At 40.9% G+C, this 16,536-nt stretch overlaps 1 long non-coding RNA gene and 2 pseudogenes across 1 annotated transcript; 1 reads left to right on the forward strand and 2 right to left on the reverse strand.

The window, feature by feature from the left end:
• Positions 1 to 761: 761 nt before the first annotated feature.
• Positions 762 to 2,642, reverse strand: LOC131543409 (uncharacterized; annotated as a pseudogene).
• A 4,562-nt stretch (positions 2,643 to 7,204) lies between these two features.
• Positions 7,205 to 7,755, reverse strand: LOC131543602 (uncharacterized). Its single transcript, XR_009271943.1, has 3 exons — positions 7,644 to 7,755; positions 7,425 to 7,500; positions 7,205 to 7,326 (listed from the first exon to the last, which is right to left on the reverse strand). It is a non-coding gene; the product is annotated as an uncharacterized LOC131543602 (long non-coding RNA).
• Positions 7,756 to 12,181: 4,426 nt separating this feature from the next.
• LOC131544455 (uncharacterized protein K02A2.6-like) lies at positions 12,182 to 16,207 on the forward strand (annotated as a pseudogene).
• Positions 16,208 to 16,536: the final 329 nt, after the last annotated feature.

A 16,536-nucleotide genomic window follows, 5' to 3' on the forward strand; every position in this document is an offset into this window, starting at 1 on the left:
AGGGGGCCTGTGTTTGGTTCAGGCTCTTGCAGTGAGCAGAGGAGAGGGTCCTGATCTTTGCTGCTTGAGCTTGGTTCAGGCCTTGGTTCTGATACTGCACCATCATTCCGTGAATTGGGGCCGGTGTCTGTGACTTGGCACTGCAACTCGTTGGAGTCTACTGACTGGCACGGCAGAGGTTCGCGGACTTGTGTCCACATCTTTAGATGCTTGAAGTCTATTAGAGGTTCAAAACGATTAAGCAGATCTTTCCCAATGAGGAGTGGGTATGTTTTGAGTGGGGAGACATATATTGGATGAATGAGATCCATTGATCCCACTGTCAGGTGGATTGGAGCCACATGTTTCAGTCGTAGACCCGTGTGGGAGTACGCCTGGAGGTTCAGCTCACACCTTTGTAGTTTGAGGGTTCTGTTAGTCCTCTTTGCTCCTTCTTGGACTTCCTGGAGGAGTTCAGCAGACATTAGAGTAATGTCGGCCCCCGTGTCCAGAAGGGCTTCGACCTTGATGTGTCGTTCGATGATGATGGATAGGTAAAACTTTTTTGCTATACCTTTCTCAATGAGATCGCCTAGGAGCTGAGGGACTGGAGTGTGGGAGGAGATTGTTAGGATGTCAGGATTGGTGTTATGTTCGTCGGAGGTGGCAGACCACCAAGACAGCACTTTCAGGAACTTGATGGGATTCGTCAGCAGGTGTTTGTTGGACGCTGCTGCGATCTGGTTGGTCAGCTGGTCGCTGCCTTCTCCTCCGGCCGCTAGTCAGGCTGACTCTGGTTTCTCTTTCTTTTCCCACTTCCGATCCTCCTCCTTTCGTTGGAAGAACTCCTGCATCATCATTTTCATGAACTCTTGTGAATCGAAACACGGTGGTGTCTTTTGTTCTTGTGTGGATTCAGTTTGAGCTCGGTCAGCTTGGGATCTTTGTGACTTCTTTCGTCGATTCCTTGAGCTTTTTCCACTTGAGTTTCCAGATGAGCTTGGCTGGTCCCACGATCTCTCCCATTGATTCTCCTGAGGCCTTGCTTGGTCCCATGACTTCTCCCAGTTCCGTCCGGCGGCGTTGGCGTCCACGAGTTCCATCCCAGCGTTCGTACCTCTGTTTAGATCGGGTACCAGCGTGGGAGTCTCGTTCTTTGTTGGACGAGGTGCATTCCACTCTCTGGGTGGCGGCTTGGCAGAGTCTTGGCGTTGGGTGCCCTCTAGAGCCAGCCCTTGACTTTGAGTGTGGAAGTCAAGAACTGCTGGATTTTGGAGCCCTTTTCTGAGGCCATCTTTTGTTTGCCGTGAGGCCTTCTGTGCCAATTCTCGCAACTGCTGAGCATTCATTGTTCGTGGACATGCAAGAACGCCAAGATGGTGGCTTACTCCGGGATGGAGGTTTCTCAGGAAGAGAGTTTTGAAGTTCAAATCATCTTCCATGTCAGGTTCATTGCGAGTTCCGAAGTATGCTCGTCTGAGTCGGCTGTAGTAGGCTTGAGGAGGTTCGTGACGTCCTTGTCTTGTCTCCAGGGCAGCCACTAAGCCTTGTTCGAGTCAGGATCGGAAAACTCTTTAATGAGGGCTTCTCGGAGCATTTGGTAGTCAGTCTTTATGTGAGCGGGCTGCCTGTCCAGGAAGCAGCGAACTTCAGGACTGGATGTCGTTCGGAGTAAATAGAGTCTATCTTTGTCCGTAACGTTAGGTCGCATTTCCAGATGGAAATCGATATCTTGGAGGTAAGCTTGGACATTTTGGCTATTTGGCACGCTGGGGGTGAACTTGCCAATGTTTCTGGAGAGCTTGTCAAGGTCTTTCAGGTCCAAGCCATGCGACGATCTGCGGCTGGTTGCGGCAGGTTCTTTTGGCCTTGCTGTGACATGAAGTTCTTCAAAAGGGAGCTGGTGAATGTTTCAACACCACCCCCTCAACCTTTTGCTCACGTGTCACTCCAGGAACAGGTGACCTGGTCCTGCTCGGCAGGGGTGAGGTCGGTGCACGTCGTGTCCTCGACGGCTCACGGCGCAGTTCGTAAGCGTGCTTGAGTTCCTCTTGGAAACTGTCGGATTCCTCTTTGAGGTCGTCAAGCTGCTGTATTAGGCGGCTGATCTCGTTTCTTGACTCATCCAGGTGAGTTTCAAGGGCTTTGATTCTGTTGTTTTTATCCCTGAAGTCAGCCCTTGCTTTTCCCAGTAGCTGTTCTGCATACTGTAGCTTGTTACAACGATCAGCGTAGTCTGCCTTGACCTGTTCCATTTCTTGGGTGTTAGCTACTAGGGTTTCTTTTAGCTCATTGATCTCCTCCTCAGCGCCTTGTTCCACCTCATCCGGCCTTTCCCGTCGTTCCTGAGCTTCCAGTTCCAGCTGCTCAATGCGTCGTTGTGCGCGTGTTAACTCCTGCTGGAGCTGTGCAGCGTGCTTGTCGCTCAATTTGAGGGTGGCGATGAGTGTATGACTTAAGGAGCCGGTGATCTTGGCTAATTCTTTGTGATTGTAGCTTTGACTTGGGTCTTGTGCCATGAGGCTTGTTATGTTGTCGTCCAGCTGGTTCTGTGTCTGGGTTTTGAGTGTTTCAGCAGCCTTAGGGAGGAGGCTGTCTGTCGCCACACTGAGCCATGTTTCCAGGTCTTCCCAGTGGCCAACATGTTCGGTTGTGCGAGACATGTTTTGGCGAAATGAGGGTGATCTCGAACCGCGACTGACACAGACCTTGAAGGGAAAAACAAAACAGACAAAACAAAACAAACCAAACCAACAAAGCAAACAGGGGTGTAAGAGTGCAATGTAAAGTGTTATGCTAATGTTGAGTGTGGTTCTCTGTGACTGTGGTCCTCTGGGGGCGTGCTTCTAATTTGTAGCCTCTGTGGGGGAAAACTGAACGCACACACACACACACAGGTCACACAGCTAAAGAACAGAGAAAGGAAAGAAGAACACTAACAGAGCAAGGAACAGGGTTATACTTGGATGCTTCCCTTTTTCCTGTAAGGGAAAGTCAAAACAAAATAACCAAAAACAAAATACTTCTTTCTGTTGTCAGAATTTTCTCTTGTTGTTTTTTTTTTTGTTAAGTCTGATTTAGAAGGGTGCTTCTAGTCAGAGGATTGTAAATGGGGATTTTTATTTTTTTGTAAGTCTGTGATTGCTATTAATTTTCTCCGAGTGAAGGAAAACAATAACAATGACAGCACTGGTCCCTTAATATCAGATTGACATCACAACGCTTAAGGTTTTCGACGTCTATCGTCTAGGTGATCTGTTTAGCCTGGCAGGGTAAGATTTCACAGAGGGGACATTAAATGGAAAACAGTTTTGAAATGTCGTCTCAAGTTCCACAAATACCTGTTCAAGGGTTTGAGGTCCTCCGTTTGTGACAATCCCACAGGCACAATCTCAGCAAACAGTAGCAATAATCACATTAGAAGATAGTAGCAAGGAGACCAGATAAGAGGGAAAAGAGTGAGTTGCTCCCAATTTTCGGATTAGTGACAAGCGTATCAGCGTGGTGGCGCTGTCGGCTTGATACCCTTAGGGGGTTGGTTTTGCTGTTTTAATAGGCTAAAACCAACTGTCCTAAATTTTGAGGAAACTCTAATTTCCTTTTGGGGTTTTGCTTAATTGGGAGGTTAAGGCTCTTATGTCCTAGGTTTGATGGGAAGTTAGATTGTCCAGCGGAATCCCACGGCCGGGCCTACCACAGAGGCAATGTCACTTCACCAGCCAAACACTAGGTGGAGCACTATCTATTATTAAGCTTAAACCACGCGTAACCCATAAAGTTTTAGCTGAGTTAATAAAAATTTGAGGGAACGAAAATTAGGCTAATCAAGTAGGACCCGAACTTGACTGCGAATTAATTTAGAGTTTCAAATTAGAAATTGTGGTTTTCTAATTATATTCTAATGATATTATCATTAAAACAGGTAGGATGATTAGGATTAAAATTGTTCACTAATGTATCATTGAAATAGGGAAGCCCAATTCAGAATTTGAGGAAATTAAAAATTTCAGAGCAATAATGATAATTGATTATTAAAATCCCAGGATGGTTGTCATTCAAATTATCAGAGCAATTGACATTTCATTAATCTGGAAACAGAAACTGTAATTAATTATTTAAATTGAATTAGAGTTTTCAGACTCGTAATTAATTATGAAATTAAATTATCAATCTCGGTTTCCCAATGATTGTAGATTTAGAGCATTCACTGATGCCCTTACCACTTCATAAGAACAATTTATAATTCATCAAATTAAAAAAAAGCACTTATAATTATGTTAATCAGTCTATGTGGGAGCAATAACTGAAATTATTTAATGAAATGAAATTAAACTTTCAAATTTGGGATTGATTATGAAATCAAATTACCAATCTTGAATTGAATTTGGGTCCCTATAACAAGTTATTAACACTTCCTTGTTTCATGAAGGTCACAGGAACAATTTAATCTGTACAATCCTAATTACTTCTAAAGAAAATTAAAAATTTTCAGGCCAAAGAATTAAGTACTTTGACAGTCAATGATTAAGTTCTTAATGTCATTATCAAATTATCAAAGCCCCACGATTAACTTAATCCGTGACTACGTTGCTAGGTGGGAACAGAGCTGAAATTATTTAATGAAATGAGACCAATTTCAACTTTGTAATTAATTCTGACATTCAATTAAAAATTTCAAATGCTTGACCAAGCACGCATCAACTGATATCGTTAAAAATCATACGGACAGTTCATAATTTATTTAATCACTGTATTATCAAAGTAATGAGGCCACATCCCATAATTACTTCCTAATACACTCCGTTATCAAACTGATACCCGTAAAAAACTTTTACACAAATGTTTATTGAACCACAGGTGAGACCGCTACTAATTTCCTATGATAATTAACCGCAGTGCAACGAGAGGGTTCTACTAAGTTTGTATTTGTTAAAGTTATTTTAAAGGGGTGGCGAGCAATAACAGGTAGGAAAGTGAAAGAGAGATATAAATTATATGCAAAGCTTAGCATACAGCTGTAAACGTTAAGTCACATCAACATTGCAACACACTGCATTCAAACCTACAGGCTCCCGAATGCTACGTGCTCATCGCTAGCTTCCAATGCTACTAGCTTTGCCTATGCTTCAATGCAAACTTATTAGCTAGCTATCATACTGGACTCCTCATAGCGTGAAATTTAATACCAAACATGAGATAATTATATATTGAATACCTATAATTTTACCTACCAAATGGTTTAAGTCACAGATTAAAATATACTGAGTTCTGATAACTACAGTCAGATATATGAAACAAAATACCACATTCATATACAAATATCGTCTCTTGAGTATATTGCTTTTAATAGCAGAAGTCCTGTCTGGAAGATCCTTTGTTCATACAATGTTGGGTGTTCTTTCCCTTTTGGAAAGAAGAAGAGAAAGGCACATTCCTTTGGAAGGCAGGAAACCAGAGCTGAGGTCGTGAGGTCATGAGGAGTCTCACGTTGCTGTCTCTGGTGATCTTCTTTGCTGAGACGAAGTCGTAAGTCAGTCAGATTTTGTTTATCGGAAAGGTATTTTATGTTAGCGGGGTCGCCGTATCGCGAACGCTCGGTTCTGGAGCTTCTCCAAAGGAGTAATTATGGGTTGTTAAACTCCGAACAGATGTGGCGGGCCTTCATCCTCACCTTATCATGTTTTACGAGTCTCGAGGTGAAAAGGGGAGTATGGCCGGACGCTAGTGTTGTGTTGGTCATTTGCTCATTTTACGAGCTGATGAAGTTAGATTAGTAATAGTGGAATGTGACTTAAGTTACACATGTGTGTGCGTTCTTTTCGACCAGGTTCTACAGCACGTTATTAAAATCTATTTCTGAACAGAGTAGGCTATTAATAATAAACATGTACTAAACATACTTAGACTCATAGCATTCATCATGTTACAGTGTACACTCATATTACTTTTATTGTTTGATATAGAGCATGAAAACATCACGCCGTAAGAAATTTAAATACAGTGAATCATATTCAAAATGTTTTACACGATTTCAAACATTGTAGTCAGGAATTATAGTTTGGGAAAAACCCAACTATGATTTTGTAGTCATATAGTCTAGTATGTATGATATGATTCTGTAGCCACAGACTCAAGCATGCTTTGTACAATAAAAGGATGTACTTTGTACTATAAAAAATGATATTTTATATCTGAGAAACTAATTATTATTGTTTAGCACGCTATTAAAATCTATTTGTGAACAGAGTATTAATAATAAACATTGTAACTAATGTAAAAAAAGAAACATTACTTACTCATCTCCTCTGCTGGATGAAATAGTGTTCTTCTTTCGAGGGAAATCCTGCTTTTACTCAGCGCGTCTTCCAGAAACGAACAGTAGCCGCGATGAAGGACCTCCTCTTTGTTTGTGTTGTTGGGCGTTTGCACGCGCTCACTTACCACGTGGCTATTTACATATGAACATCACATTAGAGATAATGAGTCAGACGGGACAGAATGAACATCGTGTTGATTTCATACGGATTACTTCATCACAGAATGTTTGTTTTCGATAAGACTTGCTTCATTTCAAAGTAGACACTTCAAGCTTTCTATAGATATATTTCTCATGTCTCTGTGTGAAGTATTTGCTGAGTTACAGTTCATTTTAGAGACGCGTTTCTAAAAACAGTTCACGGAGACGGAGAAGACAGAGCGCACCCTGTTTGTTTTCTTTATTCTTCAAAAGCACAAAGTTTAGTTATTATGAGTGTATACAAATAAAAGTAGACCCCTTACAGATTCGAATGGTGTATTGCTTTTATCTGTACGATCAAAAATGGCAGAGTAATTCAAGCTCATTTCGGCCTTATCAGGAAAATCTGCCTCAAAACGCGTATACGCGTTTGTCGACCCCAGGGGGTTAAAGTTATTGCCATTGGTGTGAACATGTTTTACGACATGTACACATACAGTCATTGTGGATCAAAGACATTTATTTAAATAATGTAATTGTGTGTGTAACGTAGGTAAAAACTGTATTTTGCTGCTGTGCAAATATGGCTATACAAAACTCACAATTGGTGCAAATGTGTACACAACTCACATTGGAATTTAGTTTGCACTCCTCTGCATGCAAAGCCAACATTTGCAGTGGCATGGTGGTGTTGCAGGTGACACAGGGAACCTTTGGCATCTTTGCAAATTCGGCTGAATTGTAGGGAAGAGGCTGAGTGTCCATCTCCTCCTGAAGGGGCACTAAAAAAAGGACATTTTTGCCACTGTTCGAGACAGACCGAATTTGCCGACCAGAGTAACCCTCTGTGTCCATGGAGATAAGAGTCATTCTTCTCTGGCCACTTCCTCCTGCAACAAATTGTATGCATGTAATGAATTGATCCTAATTGACAGATAATCTTTAGTTAACTGAGCTCTTCAAACTAGCTCGAAATCCCCATATTTACCGGTTGCTTTATAAAACATCCACCGTCCTTGTAGTGGTTGAAGTTTGGGGAACTCTTCCTCCATAATTGTTACCATCTATAAATGGATAATTCATGAAAAGTCAAACATAAGATTTCAAATGTACACCAGGTAATAGAATTTTTAACAACATTGCATATAGCTTTTTGAATACAAAAAGCATTCAAATATACCAAATCATCAGACATATAAGCACTTACATCCATGTGTTTGCAGTCCTCTGCTATTGTCACCACTTTTTTCCCTAACCCTGCCTGAGCCAGTATCAATTCTACTGTAGGCTTCGGTGTTAGGGTTGTCGGTGAAGGTAGAACACAGACTGTGAGATCTGTGCACTGTTCTGCTAATCCGACCTTTGCCTCTCTTTGCGTCAGATTTAGCACCAAACATATTTGGAAACCGTCTGAGAAAATGCAAGTAAATAATAGCATTCAAAAGTATGAAGTGGCATTCACAAGTGGCATTGAGTTCAGAAAATGAGTAGTTATTGCATTATAATTAAAGTATAATATAAAACTTTTGTCAAATTTACTAAATATTTTAAATTAAATAATTTGTTATAATTAATTCTACCTCTTTAAAGCCTGGTTGACTCTGGCAGATGCATCAGTGCTGGTAGAGGGAGTAGAGGGAGTAATGAAGGGAGTAAAGGTGTTGCTAGAGGCACATTGAGGAGGCCTGACAGGTGCAGAACCTGTGTTTTGAGTGTGACCTGTAGACAACTCCCTGGAGATGGCTGTGACTAGGGCCTGAGCCATACTCTCTACAGTGTTCTATAAAATAAAATGGTATATGTAATTAACAATTGAACACAGAAATATACCACAATGCACTTCAGTATTTAACCTGAGCCAAGTTTAAAGACGTGTTAAGGTCTAAAATTGTTATGTTAGTTATTGCCAAATCACTTTTCTTTTCCTGCTCTTACTACACATAACAGTTAGGCCTATTTTCTTTCATCGAATGTGTCGAAAATTCGTCATCAATTTAAATTAGGCTGCATTCTCTACTACAGTAGGCCTATGTACAGTAGTACTGCGACCCTCAATGGAACAACAACAACACTGAATGTTAATAAAATATTACTTACAGCAGTTGCAGTCGTTGGCACAGGTTGTCCCGCCATGATGTTAAGTCAGTGTGTATCCTATAATCGAATCGATTCCAAAACTAAATTCGACTCCGATCGTGGGGGGAGGGTGCGTAAGCCAAGTGACTAGACTTATATTTTCCGTGTAAATAAAGTAATCGAAAAAGACAAATGATACTTCAGTACACAATTAGCTTGATTCAAATTAATATTATTATTATTTTTTAACTAGATGAATTTGAAGACTACCAGCACGGTAATTCTGCGACTGCCATCTAGTGGTAACTGCCGGCCTTGCCTTTCAGTTGCGTGTGGATCATCAGTGCTGAAAACTGCGGGAAAGCAAGTCTCAAAATCCAAATGAACCGAACAGGATCGACTCAAACAAGGAATCAATAAATGCCTGCGTGTCGCCTGATCCAGAAATGCATGGATTCATTTTTTCACGCGGAAATTGTCACACTTTAATACAAAGTAGAACATTAATACTCACAAATACAAAAACTTACAAATTGCTGCACATTTATGTAATTCTTAATTCTACAGACACCGGTTGAAAAGCATTTGTTTCATTGTATAGTGACACACATTTATGAATCGTGTTGACGTTAATGATAACCCTGGCTTGTTCGTTAGTTGTGTGTGTGTGTGTGTGGGTGGGTGGAATGCTATAAACTGCGAAAAGGAAGTCTCAAAATCCAAATGAACCAAACGCGATCGATTCGAACAAGATGTCAATAAATGCACGCGTGTCTTCTGATCCACAAATGCACGGATTCATTTTTGCATGAGCAATTTTTGATTTATTAATGCAGAACATGTGTATTCGCAAACATGTTTCTATTTGTACAAATCGCTGCACAATCATTCAATCCCGAATTCCACAGATTCAAATTAAATGACATTTGTTTGTGGTTAGTAAAATACATTCACAACATTTATCTAGTACATGGATAATTGAGTGTGCATTTATTAATCATATTGAGACTAAAATCATCCCATAAAAAATTGCCCCAGACAAGCTTTAATGTCGAGTACAACTACAGTGGCAATAGACACAATTTCTCATTTACATGTTGTTTCTAATTATAGTAAGATGCCACGTCAGTATGGGACAGTTAAAAACATATACAAATTAAATTTCACATATTTTGCTGTTGGTCAGTTATTTCGACAGATAGTAGTTCCTATGACAATCGTTCTCACTGGGCATTACGTTAAAAGTTGGGTAAACACTACTTTAAATGCTCTCAATAAGAAAATTAAACTGCCAAAATGAGAAAAATGCAGCATTTAGCCTAACTATGCTATGATAGCAATTTCCATCTTACTGCACATACCAAGGCCGCTTGTCTAAATGTGTGATAGCAGGCTATTGTGACATGATATCACTTATACATTAACTTAAATAAATATAAAAGGATATATTTCGTAAGTAAAATTAAGTGAATTTATCAGGAATTATGAATAAAGCCTCTAATCTTCAATCGTTTTGGCACTGCTCCAGTCGACTGGATTTCAGATTTGAACGATGCGCGCGCAATCCCATAATGCCACACTACAATAAAGTAGTGTAAAGAGCATGGAAATGGTACATCAAAATCATGTTAAAAAAGGTTTTCATTCATGAATTATAAAAATGTAAGTTTTGATAATGCACTATAATGTCTATGTTCAAAACTGTGAGTGACAGTTAAGGGGTTAAACAATTATTTATTACATTTAATATAATCAATATCTACAAGAAAAGTCCTTTTTTTTTTTTTTTTTAAAAAAAAAAAAAAAAAAGTGTACAACATGTGCTTTTGTGAACTTGACTATTAGCTAGAAATTAGCAAATTAGTTTGAAATTGTACTTTTCAGGTTAACAGGTTTTGACATTTGGGTAACAGCAATGACAGATTAGGTGTCACCCTGTTTTTAAAGATCGTCTGTGTAAAATGCAAACATTTTTAAAGGCCACCCTGGGTGTAATTTTGAGCTAATGCCTATATCATTCAGTGGCTTATGAGCAGGAGTTACATTTTAGTTAGTTTTATTGGTATTGTTACCATTAATGCGGTTGATAATGACCAGGATAGGATGATCAGTCCCAATAAAAATTTTTTTTTTTTTTTTCCATAACTCATTGTCAATAATGCATCCATGTAAATTCAGTTACATACAAGAGCAGCAAGGTTACTGCAGACCTTCACCCCAGTCTTGCAATATTCAAAAAAGTCAAGATCCTGGTCTGGTTTCATATGATCACAGAAGGATCGAGATCTGATCATCTTCCTTGCCTAACAATTGAAACAGATCAGTCTATTTGAAGTTTTAAATGAGTCTACCCCCCAAGATTACTGTTATAAAAATGAAACGTGTCCAAAAGGCAAAGGGGGAGGTGTTGCTACAATTTATAGCAATATTCTCAGAGGGCAGGCTTTAAGTCAAGTCAAGTCACTTATTTGCATAACACTTTTAACAATACAGATTGTGTCAAAGCACTTAACAGTATCAAATTGGAGGATAGAGTGTCAGTAATGTATGATAAGATTGAACACAATTTTCAGTTAAAGGTATTTCATTATTGAATTCAGAGATGTCATTGTCTAGCTCAGTTTAGTTTAAATGGTATCTGTGCAATCAAATCGATGATAATTGCTAGAAATTAAGTGTCTCCAACTGAGCAAGCCAGAGGTGACAGTGGCAAGGAACCAAAACTCCCTCTGTGACAGAATGGAGAAAAAAAAAAAAAAAATACCTTAGGAGAAACCAGGCTCAGTCGGGAGGCCAGTTCTACTCTGGCCAGACGAAACCTGCAGTTCAATTCCAACTGCAGCAATGTCAGATTGTGTAAAGGGCTTAATTTATTATTTAAAAAATAATTTTAAAAACCCTAAAAAATAATGTATTTATTAATTTTTATATTTGTATATTGTTTTTTTTTTAAATGTATAAATGTATTACATTTCTATTTTTATATTGTTTCAGTCTCTAACAATAATAGTATTATGTATTTAGGTTTTTTATTATATATATATATATATATATATATTTATTTATTTATTATATTTTTAGTTATTTAGTTAGTTTTATTGTATTTTAGTCGAGGTCTTCACTGGGGATATGTCTTTGGGGCTCATCTAGGTGTCCTGGTCTCCGCTGACGATCAGGGCTGTAGACATCATCTCCCAGCGCTGATCCACCATCTTATTGGATACGGACTAAGAAACAGAATAAGAAAGAAACAGACAAATATTAGCGTAGATGCCATTCTTCTTATGATGTAACGAGTACATCATGTGTTATGGGGAGTGTTCCCGGTTCCGGTTGATCTAATTAATGCAGCCTAACAATCCTTTAACGGATTTGAATAATAGAAGCGTATAAGTGTGTTATGTGTAAGCTAGGTCCCAAACAGTGTTAGTGTAATGTATGCACTTAATGTTTCAGCGCACTAGAGGGCGCTCAAGATTCCTCCCATGTGTATGTTTTGTTATCAATGAAGAAAAAGGAGTTTTTCCAGAGTTCTCAGTAAATAAGAAGTGAGTTGACACTGCTCCCGTCTCAGCGTATCATTGATGTTATATAACAGATAAGATATAACATATTGGCGACGAGGATTGTTTTTTTTTCGAACGCCTGAGTGTGAAGTGAAGGACCGACTGCTGAAAACATTGGATTGCATGACTGTAGTGAATTTGTGGAACAACACCTGACGAAATGGCTGTGTTTATCGGTCATATGGATTCCTTTGATGAGTCAGCCGAACAGTGGGCTACCTACATCGAAAGGTTTGAACAATTTGTTTCTGCAAATGACATTTCGGAAGAGAAACAAGTCGCGGTGTTGTTGAGTGTAATGGGCTCATCTACATACGGACTGCTGCGGAGTTTAGTTGCCCCGGAGAAACCGGGTGCGAAATCATACAATGACATTGTCGCGGTTTTGAAAGAACATTTTTCTCCGAAACCGATCGTGATTGCAGAACGATTTAGGTTTCATGGCCGCAGTCAGCACGAGACGGAGACAGTAGCACAGTATGTCGCAGTCCTGAAAAAGCTGAGTGAACACTGCGAGTTTGGGACACATTTACAAGATGCGCTTGCGATCGTTTTGTGTGCGGGTTGAAAACGGAGTCCATACAGAAACGGCTACTCACGGAAGCGGCGCTCACGTTCCAAAAGGCAGTGGAGATTGCAGTGTCTATGGAAACGGCCACAAGAGAATCTCAACAGTTAAGTGGTTCTTTGAAAGTGCATGCATTGTCCTTGCAAGAAAAAGGGGGAAACAAGTGCTACCGTTGTGGAAGGACGAACCACAATGAGAGAGATTGCTATTTCAAAGACCAACAGTGCCACAACTGTGCTAAAAAAGGCCACATTTCCAGAGTGTGTAGAATTAAAGGGAAACACACGATGGAAAATGTAAAGGTAAAGTCAAAGTGGAGGAAAAATGTCCAACAGAGAAAGAAAGTGCATCAGATGGATGTGAAAGATTCATCAAGTGATGACACTACGGATACAGAGCTTGCACTTCATGTGATGACTAAGAAAGAGGAATTGTCACACATTTGTCTTAAACCAAAAGTAGAAGGAGAAATTATGGAAATGGAATTAGACACTGGAGCGGCTGTCTCTCTAATTTCAAGAGAACTTTACAACGCACAATTAGCTCATAAACCGCTGTACACAACCGATGTGATCCTGAAAACATATACAGGAGAAGTGGTGTCTCCAGTAGGGGTCATCGAAGTTAAAGTGAAAATGAACAAACAAAAAGCGAAATTACCACTTTATGTCGTGGAAGGAAGCGCCCCACCTCTATTCGGCAGAGAGTGGCTCAAGAAAATCAGGCTGAACTGGCGTGAAATTAAGAGTGTGAAAAAGGATGCACTTGAGAAAGTGCTATCAAAGCACAAAAATGTTTTCAGGAAAGGATTGGGCTTGTTAAAAGGTATCGAAGCCACAGTGTTACTAAAGCCGCAGTCCCAGCCACGATTTTGCCAAGCGCGCAATGTCCCCTATGCTTTGAAGCCAAAAGTTGAGGCTGAGATAAATCGATTATTGGAGCTGGGGGTCATCTCCCCTGTCACATGCAGCGATTGGGCCACACCGATTGTGCCAGTTGTAAAAAGGAATGGGGATGTGAGGATTTGTGGAGATTTTAAGGTAACAGTGAATCCTGCCCTTTGTGTTGAGCACTACCCAATCCCACGAATAGAGGATTTATTCGCATCATTAGCAGGGGGCCAGCGCTTCACTAAATTAGATCTTTCTAATGCATACCTACAAGTTCCTGTGAAGGAAAACTCACGTAAGTGCCTCACAATCACCACATCAAAGGGGCTGTTCTGTTACAATCGGTTGCCTTTTGGGATTGCATGGGCACCAGCAATTTTCCAAAGGGCAATGGATCAGATTTTACAAGGCCTCCCTAACGTACACTGCTACCTAGACGATATATTAGTGACTGGGTCAGATGATGAGCAACATCTTAAAAATGTGGACGCAGTCCTCAGTCGTCTGGATGAATTTGGGTTATGTGTCCAGCGTGAGAAGTGTGAGTTCTTTAAAGATTCGCTGGAGTACTTGGGGCATATCATTGATGCTCAGGGTCTTCATAAATCACCTGAAAAGGTCAGGGCAATCATGGATGCACCTGCACCAAAGGACGTCACACAACTTCGTTCATTTCTGGGACTTTTAAATTATTACAGTCGATTTATCCCTAATCTGGCGTCAGTGTTAGCCCCTCTCAATGCTCTGCTGTGCAAGGGAAAACAGTGGCTGTGGTCTAAGGAGTGTGACGATGCTTTAACAAGTTTTTAGCCTTGTCGACTGTCACAGAGTGTCTTGACACATTACAATCCACAGTTACCAATCAGACTGGCCTGCGATGCATCACCGTACGGTGTTGGTGCCGTCATCTCACACGTCCTTCCAGAGGGACAGGAAAAACCGATTGCCTTTGCCTCAAGAACACTGAGCAAAGCAGAGCAAAATTATGCTCAAATTGAAAGAGAGGCACTTGGTATTGTTTTTGGAGTATGGTAAATTTTACCAATACCTGTACGGGCGGAAGTTTACATTGCTCACAGATCACCGTCCGCTTACGACCATCTTCAGTCCAACAAAAGCCATTCCATCCATGGCTGCGGCTCGGTTGCAACGCTGGGCTTTGTTGTTGGCAGCCTATGATTACGACATTCAGTACAGAGATGGTGCACACCACTGCAATGCGGATGGGTTATCACGATTACCCCTGCCAACTGCATCCCAAGTTAAGCTGGATACTGTGGAGTTACTTCAAGTAAAACAGCTGGATTCCCTACCAGTGTTGTGTGCAGATGTCTGTAAGGAGACAAGGGCTGACTCCATCCTGTCACAAGTAATGGAGATGGTGGCAACTGGACATTTTCCAACTGTCACAAATGTGAATAACATGCTCACCCCATATGTGAACAGGAAGGATGAGTTGACTACCCAACAAGGTTGCATCATGTGGGGTTGGAGAGTGGTTATCCCTCCTAAGATGAGATCCAGGGTGCTGGCAGAACTACATACAGGACATCCGGGTGTTGTCAGGATGAAGGCAGTTGCACGTAGTTATGTCTGGTGGCCAGGTATTGATGCTCAAGTCGAGCAGTTGTCAAAGAACTGTCAGTCCTGCCAACAGACACTAAAAGCTCCTGGACCCTCACCCTTGCACCCGTGGAAATGGCCAGAAGCCCCGAGGCAACGCATACATGTGGACTTCGCAGGCCCATTGGAAGGACACATGTATCTGGTAGTAGTGGATGCTCACTCCAAGTGGCCCGAAGTGTGTGTGATGGATTCAACTACATCTAAGACCATTCAGGTGCTGAGGACACGGTTTAGTCATTATGGACTCCCAGAAGTTCTGGTTAGTGATAACGGACCTCAGTTCACCTCCGAGGAGTTCCAGACATTTCTCAAGGCCAATGGAGTGACACACACGTTCTGCACCTTTTCACCCAGCTACGAATGGCTTGGCGGAACGCATGGTTCAGACAGTAAAGAGGGCTTTACGTTGTTCAAAAGGATCAACTTCCATTCAACAAAGGTTGGACACCTTTCTACTGGCGTGCGAAACACCCGCACGCCACCACAAAGGAGTCACCTGCTATGTTGTTTCTACATCGTAGATTGCGATCTCGCTTTGATCTGTTGAAACCGAATGTTGCCTCTGTGGTTGAAAAAGCTCAAGGTAAACTGTGCCAGCGACGTCAAGTGCACGCTAAAGACAGAACATTTGCAGTGGGTGACAGGGTATTAGTTCGGGATTACCGGAGAGGAAAGAAGTGGATGCCTGGTGTGGTGTCAGCAAAGACAGGCCCAGTATCATATACTGTCGATGTGGGACTTTCAGTTCACTGGAGGCGTCATGTTGATCAGATTCTGGCACATCAGGATGATTGTGACAATGGAGTTGAGATTGGTCCAGAGACCCTTGATGTCCCTGGAGGGAATCTGACAGATTTGGGGGACTGCCCTATGTCAGGAGAGACAGTACACTCTAGTCTCGATCCAGTTCCTACTGAATCAGCACAACTTGAAGATTCGTCCACAAGGCACACTGAGGTGGTGTTACACACTCCACCCAAAGAGACTAAGCGCTATCCTGAACGTACCATCAAGCGTCCAGTACGGTTTAGCCCTTAAGGCTTATCTTGGTGGTATAAACCAATTTCGTTGTTTGCATGTTAACAGTCATGGTGCTGAGTTTAATTTAAAACAATAAGCACAACACAGTTCATTGAATGATTCTAGTGTTTAATTATAGTTGTTCTATATCTTGGTGTTACTAGAAGTGTTGCATTATGCAGGCGAATCTATGTGCACCTATATCTATGGACACAGGGATATATATATATAAAGGAAAAGAAATATATCTATCTTTGTCTATGTTTAAGTGTGTGTAATATTGTTACTGAAATGATTACAACAACACTAAGTGGGGAGGAAAATGTAATGTATGCACTTAATGTTTCAGCGCAC

The sequence above is a fragment of the Onychostoma macrolepis genome, chromosome 07 (assembly GCF_012432095.1).
Source record: "Onychostoma macrolepis isolate SWU-2019 chromosome 07, ASM1243209v1, whole genome shotgun sequence".
NCBI lineage: Eukaryota > Metazoa > Chordata > Actinopteri > Cypriniformes > Cyprinidae > Onychostoma > Onychostoma macrolepis.